The 23,155-nt window shown below is 35.7% G+C and overlaps 1 protein-coding gene across 17 annotated transcripts in view; it reads left to right on the forward strand.

Annotated features, from left to right (window-relative positions):
• R3HDM1 (R3H domain containing 1) overlaps nucleotides 1-23,155 on the forward strand; it is a 203,008-nt gene that overhangs the window by 162,262 nt on the left and 17,591 nt on the right. The gene's annotated exons all lie outside the window — the stretch shown is intronic.

The raw sequence follows: 23,155 nt of genomic DNA on the forward strand, positions 1-23,155 counted from the left end.
TCAGTCTATTTAGTGCTACAGTTTTGGCATTTTTGTGCTATTTGGTAATTTCGCTGTTTAAAATGGCCCCCAGGCATAATGCTGAAGTTCTGTCTAGTGTTCCTAAGCACAAGAAGGGTGTAATGTGTCTTACGGAGTAAATATGTTTGTTCTGGAATGAATTATATTGTTGGCCATCAGCTCAATGTTAAGGAATCAGCAATGTGGTACATCCAGAAGAAGGAAGAAATCCACCCATCTGTAGGTGAGACCACTCCAGAAAGTACTAAGGTAACCTCTAAAATATGTGATGAAGCTATATAAAGATAGAAAAGCAGATAAATTTGTGGATTCATGGGATGACAACCAGTAAGAAAAGCATAATGACAGCATTGTGAGGCCAAAAGCCAAGGAAATTTGCGGTCAAATTACTCTGGGTCAGGAAAGTGTTAAAGCCCTCTCAAATAATGTTTAATAAAGAAATACTGCACACAATTAGTTATTGTAAGAAGTCTACATTAAAGGTCTTTAAACAGATACACATAAAATTAAGGTTACATGTTGATCAGTTGATGAGGATATTGTGACCAGAGAGGCTCTTAGTAACCCTGTATTTCCTGTAGAGACAATGGCTCGGTAGTTGCTAATTCAGTGTTCATGTGACTTTTAGAACATAATTATCATGAATAACAAGAATCAACTGAATTTTATGCCTCATACTGTGTTAGACACCATAAAGGCATGCAGAATGCAGTAATAATGTAGAGTTTATATTATCAGTGAGTTTTAATCATTTCTACTGCTAAAGCCTACTAAATCTTAATAAAGCTTTGACTTAATAGTCAAGACTATAAAATTTGACAAATCTGTAGCCTTTATTTTTCAGAAGACTATAAAAGGTTTGCTTTCCTCTCTAATGCTAAAGAACCAATCCAGCAAGAATTTACATATTTAAATATGTTTAGATATGGAAGAAAGATAAGACATAGTCCTTGTCCTTAGGGAGCTACAATTTTTTTTTTATGGAGAGCTAAACTTACACATAAGAAACAAGTAGGAAGTCCTGCAAAATGAATATAAGGAAGAATCATTTAAGAGCATTAAGGAACACAATATGTATAGCTACTAAGCATTTTGCTAACCAAATGGTATATATAACCTTAGCATTATTACTGTTTGAGCCCTGCCTACCTGGTCAGCATTTCTCCACCTTCTGTTTCAGTCCTTCTAAAATGGGGTTTTGGAGGTGCCTGGGTGGCTCTGTCAGTTAAGCATCCGACTCTTGATTTTGCTTCAGGTCATGATCTCCCAGTGGGTCGTGCTCCACCCTGAGCATGGAGCCTGCTTAAGATTCTCTCCCTCCCTCCTTCTGCCCCTCGCCCACTGTGATGCATACATGCGCTCTCCCACTTTCAAAACATGAATTTTTTAATTGGGATTTTATTACAGAAAGCTTAGAAATGCAGATAAAACCTTTCTTCCAGAATGTCTTCTTGTCTATACTTTTTACATTTCTAGGAGCTTGTCTTTAAAGTGTCCTTTGAAAAGGATAAGAATGTGTGTTTGTTTTTATTTTACATATAGACAATGAAACGTGGGAAAAGTTAACCATAGAATTTAACCTGAAGGTCTAAACTTTTCTACCCTGATTTCTAGAACCCTACCTTATTAACATATCTACCAGTGATTTCTAATCTCATCAGCTTGTTAGAATAACCTGTAGAGCCCTTTAAAAATACTGGTAATAGGGACTCCTTGGTGGCTCAGTCAGTTAAGCACATCCAACTCTTGATTTCTGCTCAGATCATGATTCCAGGGTTATGAGATTGAGCCCCACATTGGATTCGACAATGACAGTACAGAGCCTACTTGGGATTCTCTCTCTCTCTCTCTCTCTCTCTCTCTCTCTCCTCTCTCTCTCTGCCCCACCCCTGCTGGCTCTCACATGCATGTGTGTGTGCTCGTGCGCTCTCTCGCGCGCTCTCTCTCTCTCTCTCAAATAAATAAATAAACTTTAAAAAAAAAAAAAACCACTGGTCATAACCCCTAGCTCTCTCCATTCTCATTTCACTGTCATGGGCCTGATCTAGATGATTCTTCTGACAACAAGAGTTAAGACCCTTCACCTGCATTAAGCCCTTCTCATCTTGTTTTTATCCACAGAGTTGAGCTATGTGTAGCCATAACCCAGTAATATTTTACACGTCTGCAAGAAAATTATGTCTGTTTATCACTGTTTATTGGTAAACTTTCATCCAAGACACAATGTTTAAAGATAAAACTGTGTAAATTAACCCCATTCCAACAAGTGTACTCAGTTTTAGATCGAAAATATATGTTAAACTCTGACCTTAAAGAGTCCTCATCCATGCACTCTTTATGTTTTTTATTAATGGACTGTAATGAGCTCCATTCTGTTAACAAAGAAGAGGTAAGATTTCTGTAAGAACAGTGAGACTTTGTTTTGAAAAATGTCTTCCTTAGCTTGAGAGTTGCTTAGCAACCTCTTTTTCTTTTTTTGGCAGAGGCTTCTTATGCAGAAAAATAGAATTTGAATTGTTAATTTTATTTTTCAGCTCAACCTTTCACTTATCACTGAGACAACTTTTTGTTTGGATTAGATTATGTTGTTATGTATACTGTGAAGATTATCATTTTCAGCAAGCCATATAGTGGTCAGAGAAGCTTAGTGTCACAACTAATCGTGGGATTTCTCTCAGTTTTTTGTATGGAGAGAAAATTAATTCCATTCCTACAATGTCTTCAAAAGTGGCAAGCTAGTTGGATAATATCTTAAAAATGCCCTCATTTTGATGGATTTTTTCTTCCTGTTTTACCTTTCATTTCTCATTTTTGTCTTGAAACTCAAAAGGAGAATATACTTTTGTTTTTGATCTGTCATCTCAAAGAGCTAGCATACACAGAGAGAAACTTGAAGAGACTATAACCTTTATTTTTCAGAACTTGCTAAAAAATGCTTCACAGTATCTTTATGAAATGATGAAAAAGAAAGCCTACTTTTAAGTCCTTTCCTTTTTCCTCCCCACAGTCTGTTTTTCCCCATTTTTATATCCTACTATTCCGGTGGTATCCTCTTTGTCCTACTTCTGAAACCTGTCTTGGATTCATTTTATTTCTCCTAAACTTCTGATTTTGCATTTTAAGTTTTTCGTTTGCCTCAGCCATCCTTTGACATAATTGTTGATAACAAAGTCTCAGTTTGAACCATATCTTTTCATGAAGTTTTGTTTTTGTTATTAACTAAGAAGTTAACTCCTAGCCTAGAGAAACAAAATGTAATAAGAAAATTATTTGGGGGCCTAAAACATTGCCTTTCCACAACATTCATTTTCTCTTCACTGAATGTAAAATCAAAGCTTTCTACTATTTTTGTAGGCATGTATTTATCAGCAAAATTTATTAGTAAATCAAGTTTCATTGACAGAATGTTAAATGGGAAGGAAAGAAGATGCTATAGCTATTTCATTTTTTGTGAGTTCAAAATGACTCTTAGTAGTAATATTTTGGATTAGAATAATAGTATTTAGTAGGTACTCTTAAAGAATGGAGAGGAAAGCTAACCTTTCATGCAAAACCTCTCCATTTTACACATAAGTAAACTGATCATATTTGTGGCTCATCTTCATTCTCTCTCAGTGGGTTTCTGTTGACAAATATCCAAAATATTTCTCCTACATCTGTATTTTGTCTATTTGAAACAGTCTTTTCTCTATCTCTGATTTTGTGTGTGTGTGTGTGTGTGTGTGTGTGTGTGTGTATGTGTATGAGTGAGATACATAGTCATTGTAGAAAATGTGAAAATATAAAATGCTTCAAAACGTAAAAAAAAGTGTGAAAAATCAAGGGTACCTGGATGGCTCAGTTGGGTAAGCGTCCAGCTTCGGCTCAGGTCATGATCTCAGAGTTGATGAGTTTGAGCCCCGTGTCGGGCTCTGTGCTGACAGCTCAGAGCCTGGATCCTGCTTCGGATTCTGTGTTTCCCTGTCTCTCTGTCCCTGCCCCGCTCATGTTCTGTGTCTCTCTCTCAAAAATAAATACAAAAAAAAATTTTTTTTAAGTGTGAAAAAGCAGATCAACTACAGTCTCACCACCGAGAGATAATTACTGTTAAATTTTGGTACACTTCTCAAGTCATTTCTGAGTACATACCTAATATGTAAACTTTGGTAGGAATTATGTGTTTTAAACAGTGTATTTTCTGTAGTTTTAATTGCATTATTCATCAACTTTGGCTTACAAATTAAACCATATAAAAATACATGCTATAAACTTTTTAGTTTCTACCTTATCCATTGCCCTTTGTGCAAACAGTTATTCACCAAAATAATCACTGTTTAGACTTTGGCATGAACCTTTCTAACACTTCTACTTCTTTTAAATAGTTATGTGAAAGACTTGTGGTTTAGCAAGAGAGCATCGTTGTTTTTGTTTTCATGTAGAGAGGTTAGGAATGTTTTTATTTGTGTTACTGTGAATTTTTTTGCACATGTGGAATTATTTTCATAAATCTCTTATTCTGCAGCTTGCTTTTTTTCATTAAATATTACTTTTGAATATCTTTCCACAGATTATTTGCATCATTTCTTTTAGGTTAGAATAGAGAGAAGCCACCTTGTAAGAGATCAGGCTAAGGAATTTGTGTTTAATAAGCTGTTGTTTTTAATAAGGGTAGTAAAGTTGCTGAGATATATTTGAATTAAGCTGAAAACACAAGTAGAAGGATCCCCTAATACAAGCAAGCTTCAGGTGGCAGGGTCCTTACCTGTGGTGGTCACAGTCAGAAGGGGATACATCTAGGAGGCCTTTTGAAAGAAAATACAAATATTTGGTGATATTATAAGTGAGGATTAACAATTTCAAATATCTTGATGGAAGATGTTTCACTAGCAACAATAGAATGTCAGGGTTGGAGAGTCACCTGGATGGCTCAGTCAGTTGAGTGTCCAACTTCGGCTCAGGTTATGATCTCGCAGTTTGTGAGTTCAAGTCCCACATTGGTCTTGCTGCTGTCAGCCTGTCAGCGCAGAGCCCACTTCAGATTCTCTGTCCCACTCTCTCTCCCCTTCCCTTGCTTGTGACCTCCCAAAAATAATTAAATATATTTTTTTAATTTTTTAAACATTGGGGTTGGAGATTGGTGTAATTATTACTGGGATATCATTTACTTAAAAATACCTACTAGAGGGGTGCCTGGGTGGCTCAGTTGGTTAGGCGACCGACTTCAGCTTAGGTCATCATCTCACAGTTTGTGAGTTCGAGCCCCGTGTCAGGCTCTGTGCTGACAGCTCAGAGCCTGGAGCCTGCTTCAGATTCTGTGTCTCCCCCTCTCTCTGCCCCTCCCCTGCTCACACTCTGTGTCTCTCTGTCTCTCAATAATAAATAAACGTTAAAAAAAAATTTTTTTTTTAAATACCTACTAGATCTAGAGTCAACAAAGTTATCAATAACAGGCCAGAGAGGAAATATTTTAGGCTTTAAAGACAAAAATATAAAATTGTTGATACTATTTTAGGTATTTATATGAGAGAAAATAGATTTCCAAAGAAATTTTGTTGACAATATTCAAAATATAATAATAATTGAGGACATTTTTTATTTAATACAGGCCTACTAATGCAGTGAATAGAATTACTTTAGGGAGATAACATTTCATTTAATTAAGGGGCTCAAAATGAGTGTTTTCTATCAAACTGACTGCAAATGTTTATCAGTAAAATTCATTCTTGGCTTGCAGGCTATTCAGAAGCAGACACTGAGTCATACTTGACCCAATGGCCATAGTTTGCCAATACTTACACTAGATGATTAATAGCCAGCAGTAGGAAAGACCAATAGGAAACAGTCTGAAATGAAGGCTGACTGCACAGGAAAAGAGGAGTAGAGAAGCCAACATACAAGGAGATTTCAAAGATTAACAGATATTGCTAGGAAAGATGAAAACCATTAGAGGGAGAAGACATTGGATGTAACAAGAAGAGGTCATTTGCAACATTGCAGACAGTATGTAGTAAAGTAGAGAACTCTGAGAAGGAAATGACAAGTTTAGATAGTTCATGAAGTCTTGTGTATAAAAGGTCCAGAATATTTATCCAAAAATAAGTAGTACTTTTTTAAAGGATAGAAAAGAAAGAACTTGTATGAAGGAAAAATTCAGATAAAAAAAGTGTATTTTTTAAACTGTAAGGGAAAAGTAAATCTCTTAATTTTCCCTGCCTACTTTTTGAATTGTTAGATTTTCACTGTTTTCTTCCCCATGTAAATGTTAAGCTTTTCCAAATTGTTTTTAAAAATCCAGTGATGTTCTGCACAGCCCAAGATTTGGAAGGGCTTTCAATTTTATTTGGTATTCCTCCAGGCCATAGGTAACCTAGATAACATGCAGTCCCCTGAGATAGGCCAAGTTTAGGAAGTGGAAAAGGTTTGACTTGGAAATACCCCTTTGGCATATCCCGTGTATTTTTTTTGTGAATAATTTCTGTGGCTTGGAAGTGTGCTGACTTTGTATTTCGCTTACTGGTGTTGCGAGCAGTATGAGGCAAGTTGATGAAAGGATCTTAAAAATCTTCATCCTCATGTCTTCCATTTCTAGCCAAGATGGGTATTGGGGACTGAATTTATCCTCCTGCCTTAACTTAAAAACCAGAAAAATTGGGGCACCTGGGTGGCTCAGTCAGTTACCCACCCGACTCTTGGTTTGAGCTCAGGTCATGATCTTGCAGTTTATGACTTGGAACCCTCTGCACTGGCAGTGTGGAGCCTATTTAGGGGGTTCTCTCTCTCTCTCTCCTCTCTCTGCCCCTCCCCGACTCGCACACTCTCTCTCAAAATAAGTAAATAAACTTAAAATATTTATATATACAAAGCAAGTTTTCTTCAGACAGTGAGGGACAATAAATCCTGAAAGAAGGAAAATAAAATGAGTCTCATCAGTGCCCCAGCTTGCTGCCTTGAGAGAGTTTCCTAGCCACTACTCAAGGAGGGGAGCCCAAGCAGTCTCTCTCTAACTTAAAGAGATGGGAGGTAGGAGTGCAAGGTGGCTAAAGTTTACAGGGCAGAGTGCTGAAGAGAAGAGACTACCAAGAGAAGTCTGTGGAGATCTACAGAGGGACCCTTGGGAGTCTAATAGATTCCTGCCTAGTGCTTGTATGTACAAAATCCATCCAAGGCCAAGAGCAGGCAGGACAATCCCTGGAGCTCACACAAGGATGGGAATAGTTTATATTCCTACCAGCCGGAATGTCTAAACCTTATTATATATGAGACATCGACTAGAGGATCTAAAAGGACACTGTCTCACTAGTGGGGGAACATTAGCCCTAGATTAAAGGCTGCTCTGGTCATGCCTAAAGAAAAGCAAGACTCAAAAGGATTAAATGATTTCTGGGTAACTTAACTGTGACTCAGGGCAAAGCTCAAAAATACTGTTTAAAAAATACAAGAATATCCAACACTCAACAAGATTAAAGTTAACAATGCCTGCCATCAAAAAAAAAATTACCAAGTATGGGAAGAGGTAGGAAACTAAGGCCAATAATGAAGAGAAATATCAGCTAATTGAAACCGATTCCAAAACAATGTCAATATAAAAATCAGAGAGGGAAAAAAAATGAATAGAACATCAGTGCTCCTAAAGGGGCCTAATACATACGTAATTGGCATCCTCAAAAGAGAGAAAAGGCTAGAACAAAAAAATATTTGAATATGTAATGGCTGAAAATTTTTTTAATCTAATGAAAATTATAAACCCACAGTTCCAAAAGAAAGTTCAGTGATCCCCAAGCAAACGAAACATGAAAGAAAAAAACTTCTAAAATAAGTGGTAAAGAGAAAATCATAAGACGAGCCAGAGAAAAAAAGACATTACATAAAAGGAAACAAAGGTAAGAATGGCAGCAGACTTCTTGCTAGAAACCATACAAGCCAGAAGACAGTAACACAACATCTGTATTTGAAGTAGTGAAAGAAAAAAATCTAGAATTATACCAGTAAATTTATCTTTTAGAAACAAAGCTGAAATGAAGACAGTTTCAAATGTACAAAAACTGAATTAATCACCAACTGACCTGCACCACAAGAATTGTTAAAGGAAGTCTTTCAGACAGAAAATTATGTCTGATGGAAACTGGCCCCTGTACAAAAGAATAAAAATAAAAAGTCAAGCAGTATACTGGCTCAAAAAGTTGAGTATCTTAGAACCATGTAGAGAATATATCAAGAATTCTCAAACCCTGGTTAAAACAAAAACACACCTTGGGAAAGTTTGTTTAAAAAGTTAAACTTAAACCTACTCTGTGACCCAACTATTCCACTTCTAGGTATTTAACCAAGAGAAATGAAAACTGGAACCAACCCAAATGTCCCGCAACAACTGAATGGATAAACAATTTGGGTTACATTCATCAATGGCATATTACTTAGCAATAAAAAGAATGAACTATTGATATATACAACATGGATGAATTTCATAATTATCCTGAGTGGAGAAAAGCCAGACAAAGGTATATACCATATGATTCCCTATACATGAAACTCTAGAAAATGCAGCCTAATCTCTTGCGCGAAAGCATGTCAGTGTTTGCGCAGGGTACAGTTAAGGGGGAGTTAGTTGATGGGGAAGAAAGGAAGGAGGAACTACAAATGGGCAGAATGCAACTTCTGGGGTTAGTGATGGTTTCAGGGTATACATATGTCACAACTCTTCAAATAATACCCATAATGCACAGTTTATTTTCCATCAGTTATATCTCCTTAAAGCTGTAAAAAATGATCTTCGTCTCCTTTGCTAATAGTTTGAGCAAAGACCAGTTTTATTTAAAATGAAGAGAAAAGCTGCAAAACTAACAAACCTTTAAAAACAAGTATTTTTAAGGAAAAATGTATACCACAGGGCATTTAACAGAGGCATAAAAGTCATTTTTAAAAGCTTTTAAAGAGGTAAATGCCTGAAAATAATTCCAACAATATAGGTGCAAAACCTTTGTGCAGAAAACAAACATGGTGAGAAACTAAACATCTTTGATGTTGAAGATGTGCACACCCTGTGGTTTAGCAGTTTTGCTACTAGGTTGATAACCTTAAAAAAGAAGTCAGTAGTGTCCCAGAACCCAAATATGATTCACAAGCTAAGAATGGTTTTTAAATTTTTAAAGGATCATTTTAAAAAACAAGAATAAGCAATGGAGGCTACATATCCCACAGAGCCTAAATATGTATACTAGCTGTTCCTTTACAGAAAAAATTTTCCAGCCTCTACCTTAAAACCTTAACAGAAACTAATAGTAAATTACCACATGAGAATATGTTTACTCACCAGCAATCTAAGAAATGAGAATTAAAGCAACTTTAACAAAAATGGAAGATAAGACAGTTAAAGTATTCTGCAAAGAGACAGACTTTGCTGGTTTGCTAGGCATATGAAAAGCCCACTTTTCTATAAATCAGTCTGATGACATTTAGCAGAACACAAAAATGCTGTACTTTTTTATTCTGTAATTATATCTCTAAAAGTATACCACATATTTAATCCACTCCCAAAATTAAAATTGCTGCAAAACAAGTTTACAACAGTGCTGTTAATAGGAAAATCTAACAAAAAAGATCCAGAAGAGTATGTGGAGCATAGAGAGCATAGTCAGTGGTATTTTAACGTCATATGCTCACAGGTAGCTACACTTATGGTGAACATAGCATAACATATAGAGAAGGTATATATCTGAAACTAATGTAACATTGTGAAGTATACCTCAGTTTTAAAAGTTTTTTTTTAAGTCCACAGAAATATTGAATAACCTTTGAATAGTTTTTAATTTTAATTTTTTTTCAGTATATGAAATTTATTGTCAGTTTGGTTTCCATACAACACCCAGTGCTCATCCCAAAAGGTGCCCTCCTCAATACCCATCACCCACCCTCCCCTCCCTCCCACCCCCCATCAACCCTCAGTTTGTTCTCAGTTTTTAACAGTCTCTTATGCTTTGGCTCTCTCCCACTCTAACCTCTTTTTTTTTTTTTTTCCTTCCCCTCCTCCATGGTCTTCTGTTAAGTTTCTCAGGATCCACATAAGAGTGAAAACATAGGGTATCTGTCTTTCTCTGTATGGCTTATTTCACTTAGCGTCACACTCTCCGGTTCCATCCACGTTGCTACAAAGGGCCATATTTCATTCTTATTGCCATGTAGTACTCCATTGTGTATATAAACCACAATTTCTTTATCCATTCATCAGTTGATGGACATTTAGGCTATTGTTGAGAGTGCTACTATAAACATTGGGGTACAAGTGCCCCTATGCATCAGTACTCCTGTATCCCTTGGGTAAATTCCTAGCAGTGCTTTGCTGGGTCATAGGGTAGGCAAAGATGAAGTCAAGCTTTTGCTTTTTTTTAATTTTTAAATGTTTATTTTTGAGAGAGAGAGAGAGCATGGGCAGGGGAGGGAGAGAGAGGGAGACACAAAATCCGAAGCAGGCTCCAGGCTCTGAGCTGTCAGCACAGAGCCTGATGCAGGACTCAACCTCACAAGCCATGAGATCATGACCTGAGCCGAAGTTGGACACTTAACCAACTGAGCCACCCAGGCACCCCAACTTTTGAATAAAATATCACTTTCCTATATTTATGCTGGGCTAATTAAGTTTGGTTTACATTTATAATGAAATTTGCTTAGTTTGGCACACATGTTAAGTCAGACATTGGGACCAAAGGGTCTCGAAGTGTTCTGTGTTAACCACTTCAGTTTTTTTAATTCAGAAACATTAAATGTGTGATACTCAGGCTATCACAGTCCCCAAATGGATTATGTTGATTAATTACAGCATCTTTGGGGAACACAGCCATGCATACTAAGTATTAAGTTCAGGCAGTTTTCTTAACTACATTGGCAATAAGACATCAGATAGTTTAAAAAGGCAGAAAACCAAATGACTTCCTAGCACACCTTGCCAACTGTTCATAAATTTTCAAAGATAGCATCTTTAGTAGCCCCTAAAAGCTGTACCATATGTGGGGCTTGCTTCTCAAATGAGCTAATTACTGCTTGAGAAGAATACACTTAGTCTTTGTCTCCCATCAAAAAAGTAGTAATATGAAATAAATCATGATGTTTGCAAAATCATAAAGATAAGATGATGACAATAACATTTTTGTTTAGAATTTCCAGGGTTATTTTAAGTCATCAACCTTCTTGTGGGCAACTTCATGTGATACAACTTCTTTGTGAATACCTTTTATATATACACCATTTTTGTTCATTCTGCCATTTCCTTTATCTTATTTGCAACAGTATTATTGAGATAAAATTCACCTACTCAAAGTGTACTTTTTAGTATATTCACAAATATGCAACTGTCACCACAATCAATTTTAGAACATTTTCATCTCCTCAGAAAGAAACCCTAAGGTGGAAAAAAAGCAATTTTTATCAACAAATCAATGGATAAACAAAATGTGGGTTGTATAGAATATCACCCTTAAAAGGAGGTAAATTTTGACATGCTACATCATGGATGAAATCTTAAAGACCTTATGCTGTATGAAATAAGCCAGATACAAAGGGACAAGTGTTGTATGATTCCACTTATATGAGGTGCCTAGAGTAGTCATATTCATAGAAACAGAAAGTAGAATGGTGGTTGCCAGGGGCTGGGGAAAGAAAGAGTGGGGAGCTGGTATTTATGGAATACAGTTTGGATTTTGCAAGATGAAAAGAGTTCTGGAGATGGACAGTGGTAATGATTGTACAATAATGTGAATGTACTTAATGGCACTGAACTATACACTAAAAAATGATTAAAATGGTGAACTGTAAGTCACGTGTATTTTACCAAAATTAAATGTTTTAATGTGAATAGACTGATGAAAATAACAAGGAAAGAAACCATACTCTTTAGCTGTTACCTTCTGACTCCATCACCACCATCATCTCCCAGCCGCTAATTTACTTTCTATCTCTAGATTTCCCTGTTATAGATATTTCATATGAATGGCATCATAGGTAGTCTTTTGTGACTAGCTGCTTTCACTCAGCATAATGTTTTTAAGGCTCATCCATGTTAGCATTGTATCAGTAGTTCACTACTTTTACAGCTGAATAATAAGACTCCTGTTCCATTGTATAGATCTACCACATTGTGTTATCCATTTGTCAACTGATGGACATTTGGTTGGTTCCACACAGTACTGCTGTAAGCATTAGTTGGTACATTTTGTTAAGTTTATTTATTTAAGTAATCTCTACACCCATCCAGGGGCTCGAACTCACAACCCCAAGATCAAGAGTTGCATGTTCTACCAACTGAGTTGGCCACATGCCCCTAAGTTAGTAAGTTTTATGTGAGCATATGTTTCATTTCTCCTAGGTGTATACCTAGGAATGGAATCACTGGATCATGTGGTGACTTTGTTTAATCATTTGAAGAACTGTCAGACTTTTCTAAAGCAGCCACACCATTTTACATTCCCAGAAGCATTGTCTGGGTGATTTAATTTCCCTGCATCCTTGCCAACACTTGTTAATTATTTGACTTGTTTATTATAGCCATTCTAGTAATGTCTCATTGTGATTTGGGATTTTGATATCCCTGATGACTAATGATATTGAATATCTTTTCATGTGCTTATTAGCCATTTGTATATCTTCCTTGGAAAAAGTCTATTAAGATCCTTTGCCCAATATAATTGTGTTATGTGTCTTTTTATTATTGAATTGTAAGAGTTCTTCCTGTATTCTGATACAAGGTCCCTTAATATATCTATGACTTGGAAGTATTTTCTCCCATTTTGTGAGGTGTGTATTCATTTTATTTTTACAGCCCTTTCAAATACAAAAGTTTATTTTGATGAAGTTCAGTTTATCTATTTTATTTTGTTGTTCATGCTTTTGGTGTCATATCAAATAATTGATTACCAACTCCAAGATCTCAAAGATTCATGTCTGGATTTTCTTCTAAAAATTTTATAGCTTTAGCTCTAACGTTTAAATCATTGACCCATTTTTAGTTAATTTTTTTATTACAGTCTTTTTGCACATGGTGAGTAAGTTGCCCCAGTACCATTTGTTGAAAAGACTATTCTCCCATTGAATGGTTTTGACACCCTTATCAAAAATCAGATGACCATTGGTGCTTCTGGATGGCTCATTCACTTGAGCTGACTCTTGATTTCAGCTCAGGTTATGAGATCAGGCTCTGTGCTAAGCATAGAGCCTGCTTGGGAATCTCTCTGCTCCCTCCCCCCACTCATGTGCACACTAAATAAATAATCAAGTGATTGTAGGTGTCTGAGCATATTTCTCAGTACTAGTCTATTAATCTATATGTCTGTCCTGTGCCAGTGTCCCACTGTTTTGATGGAAGTTTGAAATTGAGATATGTGAGTCCTCCAACTTTGATCTTTTATCAGGATTGTTTTGGCTTCTCTGGGTCTTTTGCAATTTTATATGAATTTTACAGTTTGTCGGTGTTCACAAAGAAGTCAATTAGGATTCTGATGTGAATTGTGTTAAATCTGTAGATTAATTTGGAGTATTGGCATCTTAAGTATGTTGTCTTCCATTCCATGAACATGGGATGTTTTCCAATTATTTAGATATTTTGTTTCTTTCAACACTTTCTGTAGTTTTCAGAGTTAATGCTATATTTCTTTTATTAAATTTATACCTAAGTATTTCATCTTTTTTAATGATACTGTAAATAGAATTGTTTTAATTTTATTTAGATATTCATTGGAAATGTATAGAAATACAGTTTATTTTTGTATATGTTGTATTTTGTATATATTTGTATTTTGTATTTATGTTGTATCCTATAGCATTGTTGAACTCATTTCACTAGTTATTATACTTCTTTAGTGAATTTTTTAGGATTTGCCATATACAAGATCATGCCATCTGTGATGATATAGTTTTGCTTCTTTTTCAATCTGGATACCTTTTGTTTTATTTTCTTACCTGATTTCTCTGGCTAGAACCTCAGTACAACATATAGTGAGAGCAGACATCCTTGTTCATGGTTTTAGCAGGAGAGCACCCAGTCTTCCACCTTAAGTATGATGTTAGCTATGGGTTTTTCATAAATACTCTATATCAAGTTGAGAAAATTCTTTTCTATTCCTAGTCTGTTGAATATTTTTATTATGTAAGAGTATTAGATTTTGTCATATGTTTTCTGCACCTATTGAGATGATCATGTGATTCTTGGTTTTTATTCTGTTGATAGGATATATTACATTAATGGATTTTACTGAGTCTTGGTGTATCATTATTTTCATGGGTTGCTGGGTTCACTCTGCTAGTATATTAAGGACTTTGGCATCTATTTTCACAAGAAATACTGGTCTGTTGTTTTCGATACCTTTGTCTGATTTTAGTATTGGGGTAATATTAGCTTCATAGAGTGAGTTGGGAAATAGTCTCTTCTATTTTTTGGAAGATTTTATGAAGAGTTGTTGTTAATTCTTTATATGTTTGAGAGAACTCATTGATGGAGGCTTCTGTGCTGAAGTTTTTGTGTGTGAGGTTTTTTTGATTACTACTTTGGTCTCTTCATTTGTTTTAGGTCTAGTGCAGAGTTGGTGGTATAGTGGTGAGCATAGCTGCCTTCCTTTTGTTTTAGGTCTATTTGGGTTATATCTCCTTGAATCCATTTTGGTAGTTATCTCTTTCTGGGAAGTTGATCTAATCTGTTGGTATACAGTTTTTCATAGTGTTCCTTTATTACCCTTTTGATTCTTGTAGATTCAGTAGTAATCTCCCCTATTTATTTCTGATCCTAATAATTTGAGTTTTCTCTTTCTTATTTTCTTGGTCAATCTAACAAAAAGTTTGTCAGTTTTTGTAGGTCTTTTTAGTGAACCATATTTAGGGTTTGATTTTTTTTTTCCTGTTTTTCTATTCTGTATTTTATTTATTTACATTGCAATCTTTATTACTTACTTTCTTCCATTTGCTTTAGGTTTGGTTTGCTCTTCCTTTCCCACCCCTGTGTCTTAAGATGGAAATGAAGGTTTCTGATTTGAGAACATTCTTCTTTCTTGAAATAGGCATTTATAGCTCTGAGTTTCCCTCAGGCACTGCTTTAGTTGCCTCTTTTACTATGTTGTGTCTTCATTGTCATGTGTCTTATGGTTACCCTTTTGATTTCTTCTTTGACCGATTGATAATTTAGGATTGTGTTGTTTAATTTTCACTTAATTTGTATATGTCCCAAATGTTTTCCTATTGATTTCTAATCTCATTCCATTATGGTTAGAGAATATACTTGTATTATTTCTGTCCTTTTAAATTTACTGAGTAAATTTAAATTTTCATACCCTAGCATATGGTATTCTAAATTTTCATACCCTAGCATAAGTTTTCATACCCTAGTATATGGTCTGTCCTACAGACTGTTCCATATGCACTTTAAAATTATTGTGTATTCTATTGTTATTTAAAATTTTAATGTTTACTTATTTTTGAGAGACAGAGCGTGAGTGGAGGAGGGGCAGAAAAAGAGGGAGACACAGAATCTGAAGCATGCTCCAGGTTCTGAGCTGTCAGCACAGAGCCCAACAAGGGGCTCGAACCCGCAAACCACAGGATCATGACCTAAGCCAAAGTCAGATGCTTAACCACTGAGCCACCCAGGCACCTTTCTATTACTACTGAATTGAGGGTTCTATAGATGTCTTTTAGGGCTGGTTGGTTTATAGTGTAGTCAAAGTCTTCTGTTTTCTTGTTAATCTTCTTTGTTATCATTTTATCCATTATTGAAAGTGGATGTTACAGTCTTTACCTGTTACTATGGAGTGTCTATTTCTCCCTTCATTTCTATCAGTGTTTGTTTCATGTATTTTGTGCTTCTTTATTAGGGGCTGATATGTTTATAACTTATATTTTCCTGACTTGCACTTTTTCATTATGAAATACTTTATCTCTCAAAAATTTTTTATTAATGCAAAGTCACTTTAGCTTTCTCATGGTCACTGTTTGCATGATGTATCTTTTCCCATCCTTTTATTCCTGTATGTCTCCTATAGACAGTGTATATTTGAATCAGCTTTTTAGTCTTCTGACACTCTGTCTTTTGATTGAATTGTGTAATCTGTTCACATTTAATGTTACTGATATAGTTGGCTTATGTCTACCATTTTGTGCTTTTTTTCTTTCTTATGTGTTTTTCTATTTTTTTTCTTTATTTCTGCTCTTTCTGCCTTCTTTTTTTTTTTTAATTTTTTTAAACGTTTATTCATTTTTGAGAGACAGAGTATGAGTGGGGAAGGGGCAGAGAGAGAGGGAGACCCAGAATCCGAAGCAAGCTCCAGGCTCTGAGCTGTCAGCACAGAGCTCGACGCGGGGCTCGAACCCATGAACTGCGAGATCATGACCTGAGCAGAAGTCGGATGCTCAACCGACTGAGCCACGCAGGCGCCCCTGCTCTTTCTGCTTTCTGTTACATTAAGTGAATATTTCCTACGTGGCATTTTAATTTCTTCAATGTTTTTTACTTTTTTTGAGTATTTTTAGTCAGTTTTATAGGATTTACCATATACATCTTAATGAATCCAAATGTACTTCTTACTTACAGTAGCTTAATTGTAGCATCATATAGAAAAAAGTACCTGTTATAATTAGTACCTTACCATATATAGGCAGTACAGCTTTGCTCCCACCTATTTCCTTTGTGCTATTTTTGGCAAATATATTACATTTATATATGCTATGGGCCAAACATTACATTATATATATATATTGTTTTATATAGTTGATTTTTAAATCAATTAGAAGAAAGGAGGTCAAGCATGCTACTCTTGGTTTTGGGATTGTAAGTTTGAGCCCCACATTGGATGTAAGAGATTACTTAAAAATAGAATCTTTTTTAAAAAATAAGAAATTATGCTATTCTAGCATCCCATCTTTTGAAATTATACTTAAAGATTTTATGAAGCTATTTGGGGAACAGAATGCATGTTCTTTAGTTATCCCATAGGTGTATCAGCATCATCCTCGGTGTCAATGGCAACATTATGGTGTCAGTCTAGGAGCAGACTTAATAAGTAGCTAAATTACTACCAGAAAGAGCAGCTTACAATCAATATCATAAAGCTAAAATTATTGTTTGGCAGATGTTTTCTGCCACTTCACTGAGCTTCTAAAGTGATGTATCCAACAGGTCCAGTAACACAGCTGCTTAATGATAGCTAGTTCATCCTAGTGGGTCAGCCAAAATATCGTCCTTCTCAAAACCAGTCATTCTCCCAAGAGCACCAGAGATATATTTATGGTTGATTGTGTTTGATAATAGCTGCCCTTACAGTGCTCAAGCCAGAGGCATCTTTTATCTGAAATATGATAGTGGATTTTGGCTCTCCTACCAGTACTTGGAAAATTCAAAGCTCATATTTGAGGAAAGTGTTAGCCCTTAACCGCAGGCACATTTGCAGCTTACCTGTTTATCTAATGGGAAATAATCCTCTCCTCTTAAGGCCAGTTTTTCACCCAAGGCTCTCAGTTTCCAAGTAAAATATGAACTGTATCTCAAATCAAGACTGGATTCTTCTATAATTAACTACATGCTTTAAATTCATCATAGAATATAGTTATGATATGTGTGTAATCCAGTACCTTCCAGAGGCTTAAATGCTTCCTTCTTTTATCAGCCTGATAGAGTTGTATGGTCCTCTGGGATCCCATTTTGTCTTAGCTACCAGGAAGCACAAAGCTAGATTCAGTGCTCAGTGAAAGCCACAATTTTATCTCAGGTGGCATTATCCCATCTTTGTTTTGTCTTTTAAGTATTTTCTTTATTTCTTAGTCTATTGAGTTTTTAGAAATATTTTACATTTGGGAATAGGTGAGCTGTAAACGAGTATTTGTATAAATATGAACATTTAACTACAAAGCTAAGGAAAATTGGCCATTTGTATTTAAGAAAAACCTAAAATATTATACAGTAAGTATTTTTATTTTACATTCATTTTTATTAATTGAGCATATAGTTTTGTCAGATTCTAATTAGTTGAGAGTTTTATTTATATTGTCCTAAATAGGTAGTATCATCACAAAAGTATGTAAGATAGAAATCACCTTGACTTGCAGAAAGGTTGTAAGGCAGAAAGCTAATAGTTTCTTCTAGAGACAACAAGTTCAGCTGAGTAGCTGACCCTCAAATGAATTGAAGGTTTGTGTTGCACAGGATCAGTATAACTACCTCCAGATGGCTGTGCTCTGACATCTGCTGAGGAGTTCTGAAGGAGATTCAGATCATTCATTGAAATTAAATCCCAAAAACAACATTTAAAAGTCAAACTTTTCAGGCAGTTTTCATAGGATATTTTTAGTGTTTATTTTTTATACTTGCAAAATATACTCATATTCATGCCTTTTTGGAAAATACCAAATAATATAAATTGTCAAGAATCAGCTATATTCCCACAACCCTAAGCTGTCCATTGTTGTCATGTTCATGTTTTCCTCTGAGTCTCTTTTTTCTTTTTCTTTTCCTATATTTTGAAAAGAACATTTAGGGCGTGTTCATTTGTTTTGGTGTATTGAACCATTTAGTGAGCATTTTGAATTTCTTTTCTTGGCATAGAGTCCTTAGAGAGGAATTAATAGGTCAAAAGATATATCTTTTCTTAAGAACCTTAGTACATTTTGACAAAATCTTCCTTTGATTTACAATCCTTGTAGGTACTAACTTGTTTTTGTTGTTTTCGTGTTTCATAAGAAGAGAACTATCTCATTTTAATTTGGTTCTTTGATCGTTAGTAAAAATGTACATTTTTTACATTTCACTGTATTTTGAATTTTTGGCCAAGTCTTTCATCATAGTTTGGTAAGGTAAGTATTAATCACACATTTATTAATGAGAGAGCTGAAGTTCAAAGACATACTACAAGTAAATGGAATTTGAACTCAAACTCATCCTGCCTTCTGACACCCAAATCCATGGTTCTTTTCACTGTATCAAGTATTAAATGTTAAAAGCCATTAAATAGATAGCAGTGTGAGGCGCCTGGGTGGCTCAGTCAGTTGAGTGTCCGTCTGACTCTTGATTTTGTCTCAGGTCATGATCCCAGGGTCGTGGGATTGAGTGCCTCAGGCAGGCTGTACACTGAGCATGGAGCCTGCTTAAGATTCTCTCTCTCCCTTTCTCCCTCTGCACCTCCCCCACTCATGCACATGCTTTCTCTCTCTCTCTCTCTCTCTCTCTCTCTCTCTCTCTCTCTCTCTCTCAAATAAAAAAAATAAAAAGATAAAGGGGCTCCTGGGTGGTCAGTAGGTTAAGCGTCTAACTTCGGCTCAGGTCATGATCTCACAGTTTGTGAGTTGGAGCCCTGCATTGGGCTCTGTGCTGACAGCTCGGAGCCTGCAGCCGGCTTCGGATTCTGTGTCTCCCTCTGTGTCTGCTCTTCTCATGCTCATCTCTCTGTCCTTCTCATGCTCTGTCTCTCTCTCCTTCAAAAATAAACATTTAAAAAAAAAAAGCTTTTTAAGATAGTAATGTAACGTCACTTGAATTTTCACGAATATGTAGTGAGTATATCTTAATAACAAGTATTAGTTTCCACTCACAATGTATCAAATAGATCACCATGATCTAATCAAAAGCATCAGGGGTAACCCCTTAAAGGGCCATTTTCACCCATTTATAAAGGGTTTTATGACATTCTTAAAAATTCTTCACACTTAGGTAGACTACAGTAGGTTTTGGGTTTTAAAATATATATAATGTGTTTATCATTTTTTCCATCATAGCTTTGACTCCAAACTATAGTGAGAATGCAAAAACAAATGACTAGAAGAAAGAGGAATTTTTACCTCTTTCCATAGAGGTCTTACCTCAGTGGAATAACCATAGAACATTGTAGGAATAAGATGAACATTATAGAAAACCCACAAAAAAGAAACTTTTTGGATCCTTGTGTCATTTATCAGTCTCCACTGATCCTGTAGAGCCAGTTTTGCAGCGGTTTGACTTGACCGTACCATAGAGTGGGAAGGGGCAGCTCCTTAAAAGTACAGCAAAGCAGTTGCTATAAGTGGTAAGGCCAGTTTTCATTGCAGTGAACTCTAGTACCTTTGAAAGTTGATATTATGTTTTAATTTACATTCATGGTTTTCAGGAAGTTTGGGACCAGATGGATTCATGAGATTGATGCTTTATTTTCCTATTCAGTGGTAGAGTATGAAGTTCTGTAAGGACTAGACCTCGTGTTTTACTTTGTCTTCCAAAGGAGAAATTTTTTGAAGTTGCTACAAAATGACTTTTCCTTTTTGATTATGTATCAATATTTATATTTTTTTAATTTTTTTTTATTTTTGAGAGAGAGAGAAAGCACGAGCACGAGTGGGGGAGGGGCAGAGAGAGAGGGAGACATAGAATCTGAAGCAAGCTCCAGGCTCTGACCCGTCAACACAGAGCCCAGCGCGGGGCTCAAACCCACAAATGGTTAAAATCATGACCTGAGCCGAAGTCGGACGCTTAACCAGACTGAGCCACCCCAGAGCCCCATAAATATTTGTTTGTATTTTTTTTTTCAAGAGGATGAAGAGAAGGTGGCGTCCCTTCCTTTTTTTTTTTTAATTTTTTTTAATGGTTGTTTATTTTTGAGAGAGAGAGAGAGAGAGACAGAATCTGAAGCAGCCTCCAGGCTCTGAGCTGTGAGCACAAAACCTGATCTGGGGCTCGAGCTCAGGAGCCGCGAGGTCATGCCCTGAGCCAGAGTCGGATACCTAACCGACTGAGCCACCCAGGCGCCCCAATATTTGTTTGTATTTTTTTTAATGTTTATTTATTTTTGAGACAGAGAGAGATAAAGTGTGAGCGGAGGAGGGGCAGAGAGAGAGGGAGACACAGAATCCGAAGCAGGCTCCAGGCTCTGAGCTGTCAGCACAGAGCCTGACTTGGGGCTTGAACTAATGAACCATGAGATCATGACCTTAGCGGAAGTTGGATGCTTAACCAACTAAGCCACCCAGGCACCCCTGTTTGTATTTTTAATGTGAGAATGGTGTTTAAAAAGCTGACTCCCCTTTTTTTCTTTTTTTTTTTTTAACGTGTTCTAGTTCTGCCTTTATAGAAGACAAATTAGATGGTAATTGAAAATAGAGCATTTAAGAAATTTAAGAAAGCTACTCATTGCCCAGTCTTTGTCCCTTAAAGTATCTTCATGTCTTTTGGGGGAGATTAGTCTTGGAACTCACTTTTATAATTCATTTACCTAAGGACCCACTATAGTGGCACTATAGTGCCCACAGAATGGCAATCTGTGGTTTGGTAGTATGGGATGTATTGCTCATCTCCGTGACTTGAATATTCTCATCCCTGTTCTGGGTGGCTTCTTGTCATTCATGTGCCTCAGAACTTGGGTAAGCCATTAAGGTGCTTAGTGAACAAGATCAGGGTGAAGGATACTGCACAGCCCAAGAGAATATTTATCCCAATTAGAACAGAATATAAAAAATCTTTCCACCTTTTGGTGAAACTTTCTATTCTCCCAGTAGCAGCATGTTTACAAACCATGTCTTAAGCTGTGTTACTTCCACAGCTTAGCTAATACTCATATAATGCATCCCAATCATAGTTAACATCAGTTTCAGGAAGTACTGTTTTTTACATTTTGTCATATGGTCCAGAATCACCTTTTGTGAAATCCTCTCTTTATATCCCTTTCTTTTTCCCTTTTTGTGAACCACAATGAGTTACTGCCACTAAAAAAAAAAAAAAAAAAAAAACTTTTATGAATTTTTAGTAATTGGAGAATTAGAGAATCATTTTTAACTTTTTCTTACAGAAAATTTTAAATGCATATAAATATAAAGTGCACTGAACCCCATGTACCCATAACTTCTATAGTACTCACCTGTTTTCATCTAAAGCTCTACTTCCTCTTTTTCCCTTATGATTTTGAAGTAAATTCAGGTATTATACCATTTCATTCATGATTATTTCAGTATAGGAATCCCTAAAAGATTTTTTTTTTAACCCACAGAACTACAATACGGATTCACATTAAAAATCTTAATAGTTAAGGAGGTGCTTGAGCAGCTCAGTCAGTTAAGTGTCTGACTCTTGATTTCGGCTCAGGTCATGATCTCATGGTTCGTGAGTTCAGGCCTCACATGGAGCCTGCTTGAGATTCTCCCTCTTTCTCTGCCCCTCCCCTGCTCGCTCACTCACTCACTCTTTCTCTCTCTCTCTCTCTCTCAAATAAGTAAAGTTTAAAAAAATTTTTTTTGATTTTTAATAGTTAACTTCTTAATTGTATCAAATATCTAGTTGGTAATTATAATTCTAACTACCCACAAATATTGCTTATGTTTTTACACATTTGTCTTTCTGAATGTCCCATAGTCTGGATTTTACTGATTGTGTCATCATGGTGTTTAACACGTCTACCTATACTCTTTATAATTCAGTTGTTGGATCTAACATATTTTTAATGCAAAAACTTGGTAAAGCTAGATTAAGAAATTATACTCTCTAAGGAAAGTTTATTGAGTGATTTAAAAAGCCTGGTAACTAATAGGGTTTTATATATAAATTAAGATTCTGATTACGTGGGGGGCACCTAGCTGGCTCAGTCAGTGGGCAAACTCAGAGCATACAACTCTTGATATCGAGTCATGAATTTGAGCCCCACATTGGGTGTAGAGATTACTTTAAAAAACAAAAATGATTCTGATTACTTGAGAATTCTCAGAAAGAACTAATAGCATCACTTTACAATTTGAAATTATTTTCCTGAAAGAACTTGCCAAACAGAAAACTTTAAAGACATTTTGTGACAAATCCCATATTAGTTTGAGTCTCAAAAATTAACTTGAGAATTGCAGCAATAACTGAATAGTTTTATATCAACAGCCTCTATTTTTAATCAGTATTTATGTTAGAATATGTCAGAATTATACTTTACTATTTCCTTTATTCTTAGTACATATTTTGAGCAATAAAACATTTTTTTCTGAGTCTCATAATTGTCAAACTGCATATTCTCTTTTCTAAAATACAGCTTAGGGAGATCCAAATAAATTACTTTTTCATTTTGTAAAAGTTATTTTTCTTCTTTTTTAAATAATTATTTGAACAAAAAAATCATATTTAGAATAAGTTGCAAAAGAATAAGAGCATTGAAATTTGGAGTGGTTTAAAAAAAAATCAGTATTATTGTCATAA

Source organism: Acinonyx jubatus, chromosome C1, assembly GCF_027475565.1.
Source record: "Acinonyx jubatus isolate Ajub_Pintada_27869175 chromosome C1, VMU_Ajub_asm_v1.0, whole genome shotgun sequence".
NCBI classification, from domain to species: Eukaryota; Metazoa; Chordata; class Mammalia; order Carnivora; family Felidae; genus Acinonyx; species Acinonyx jubatus.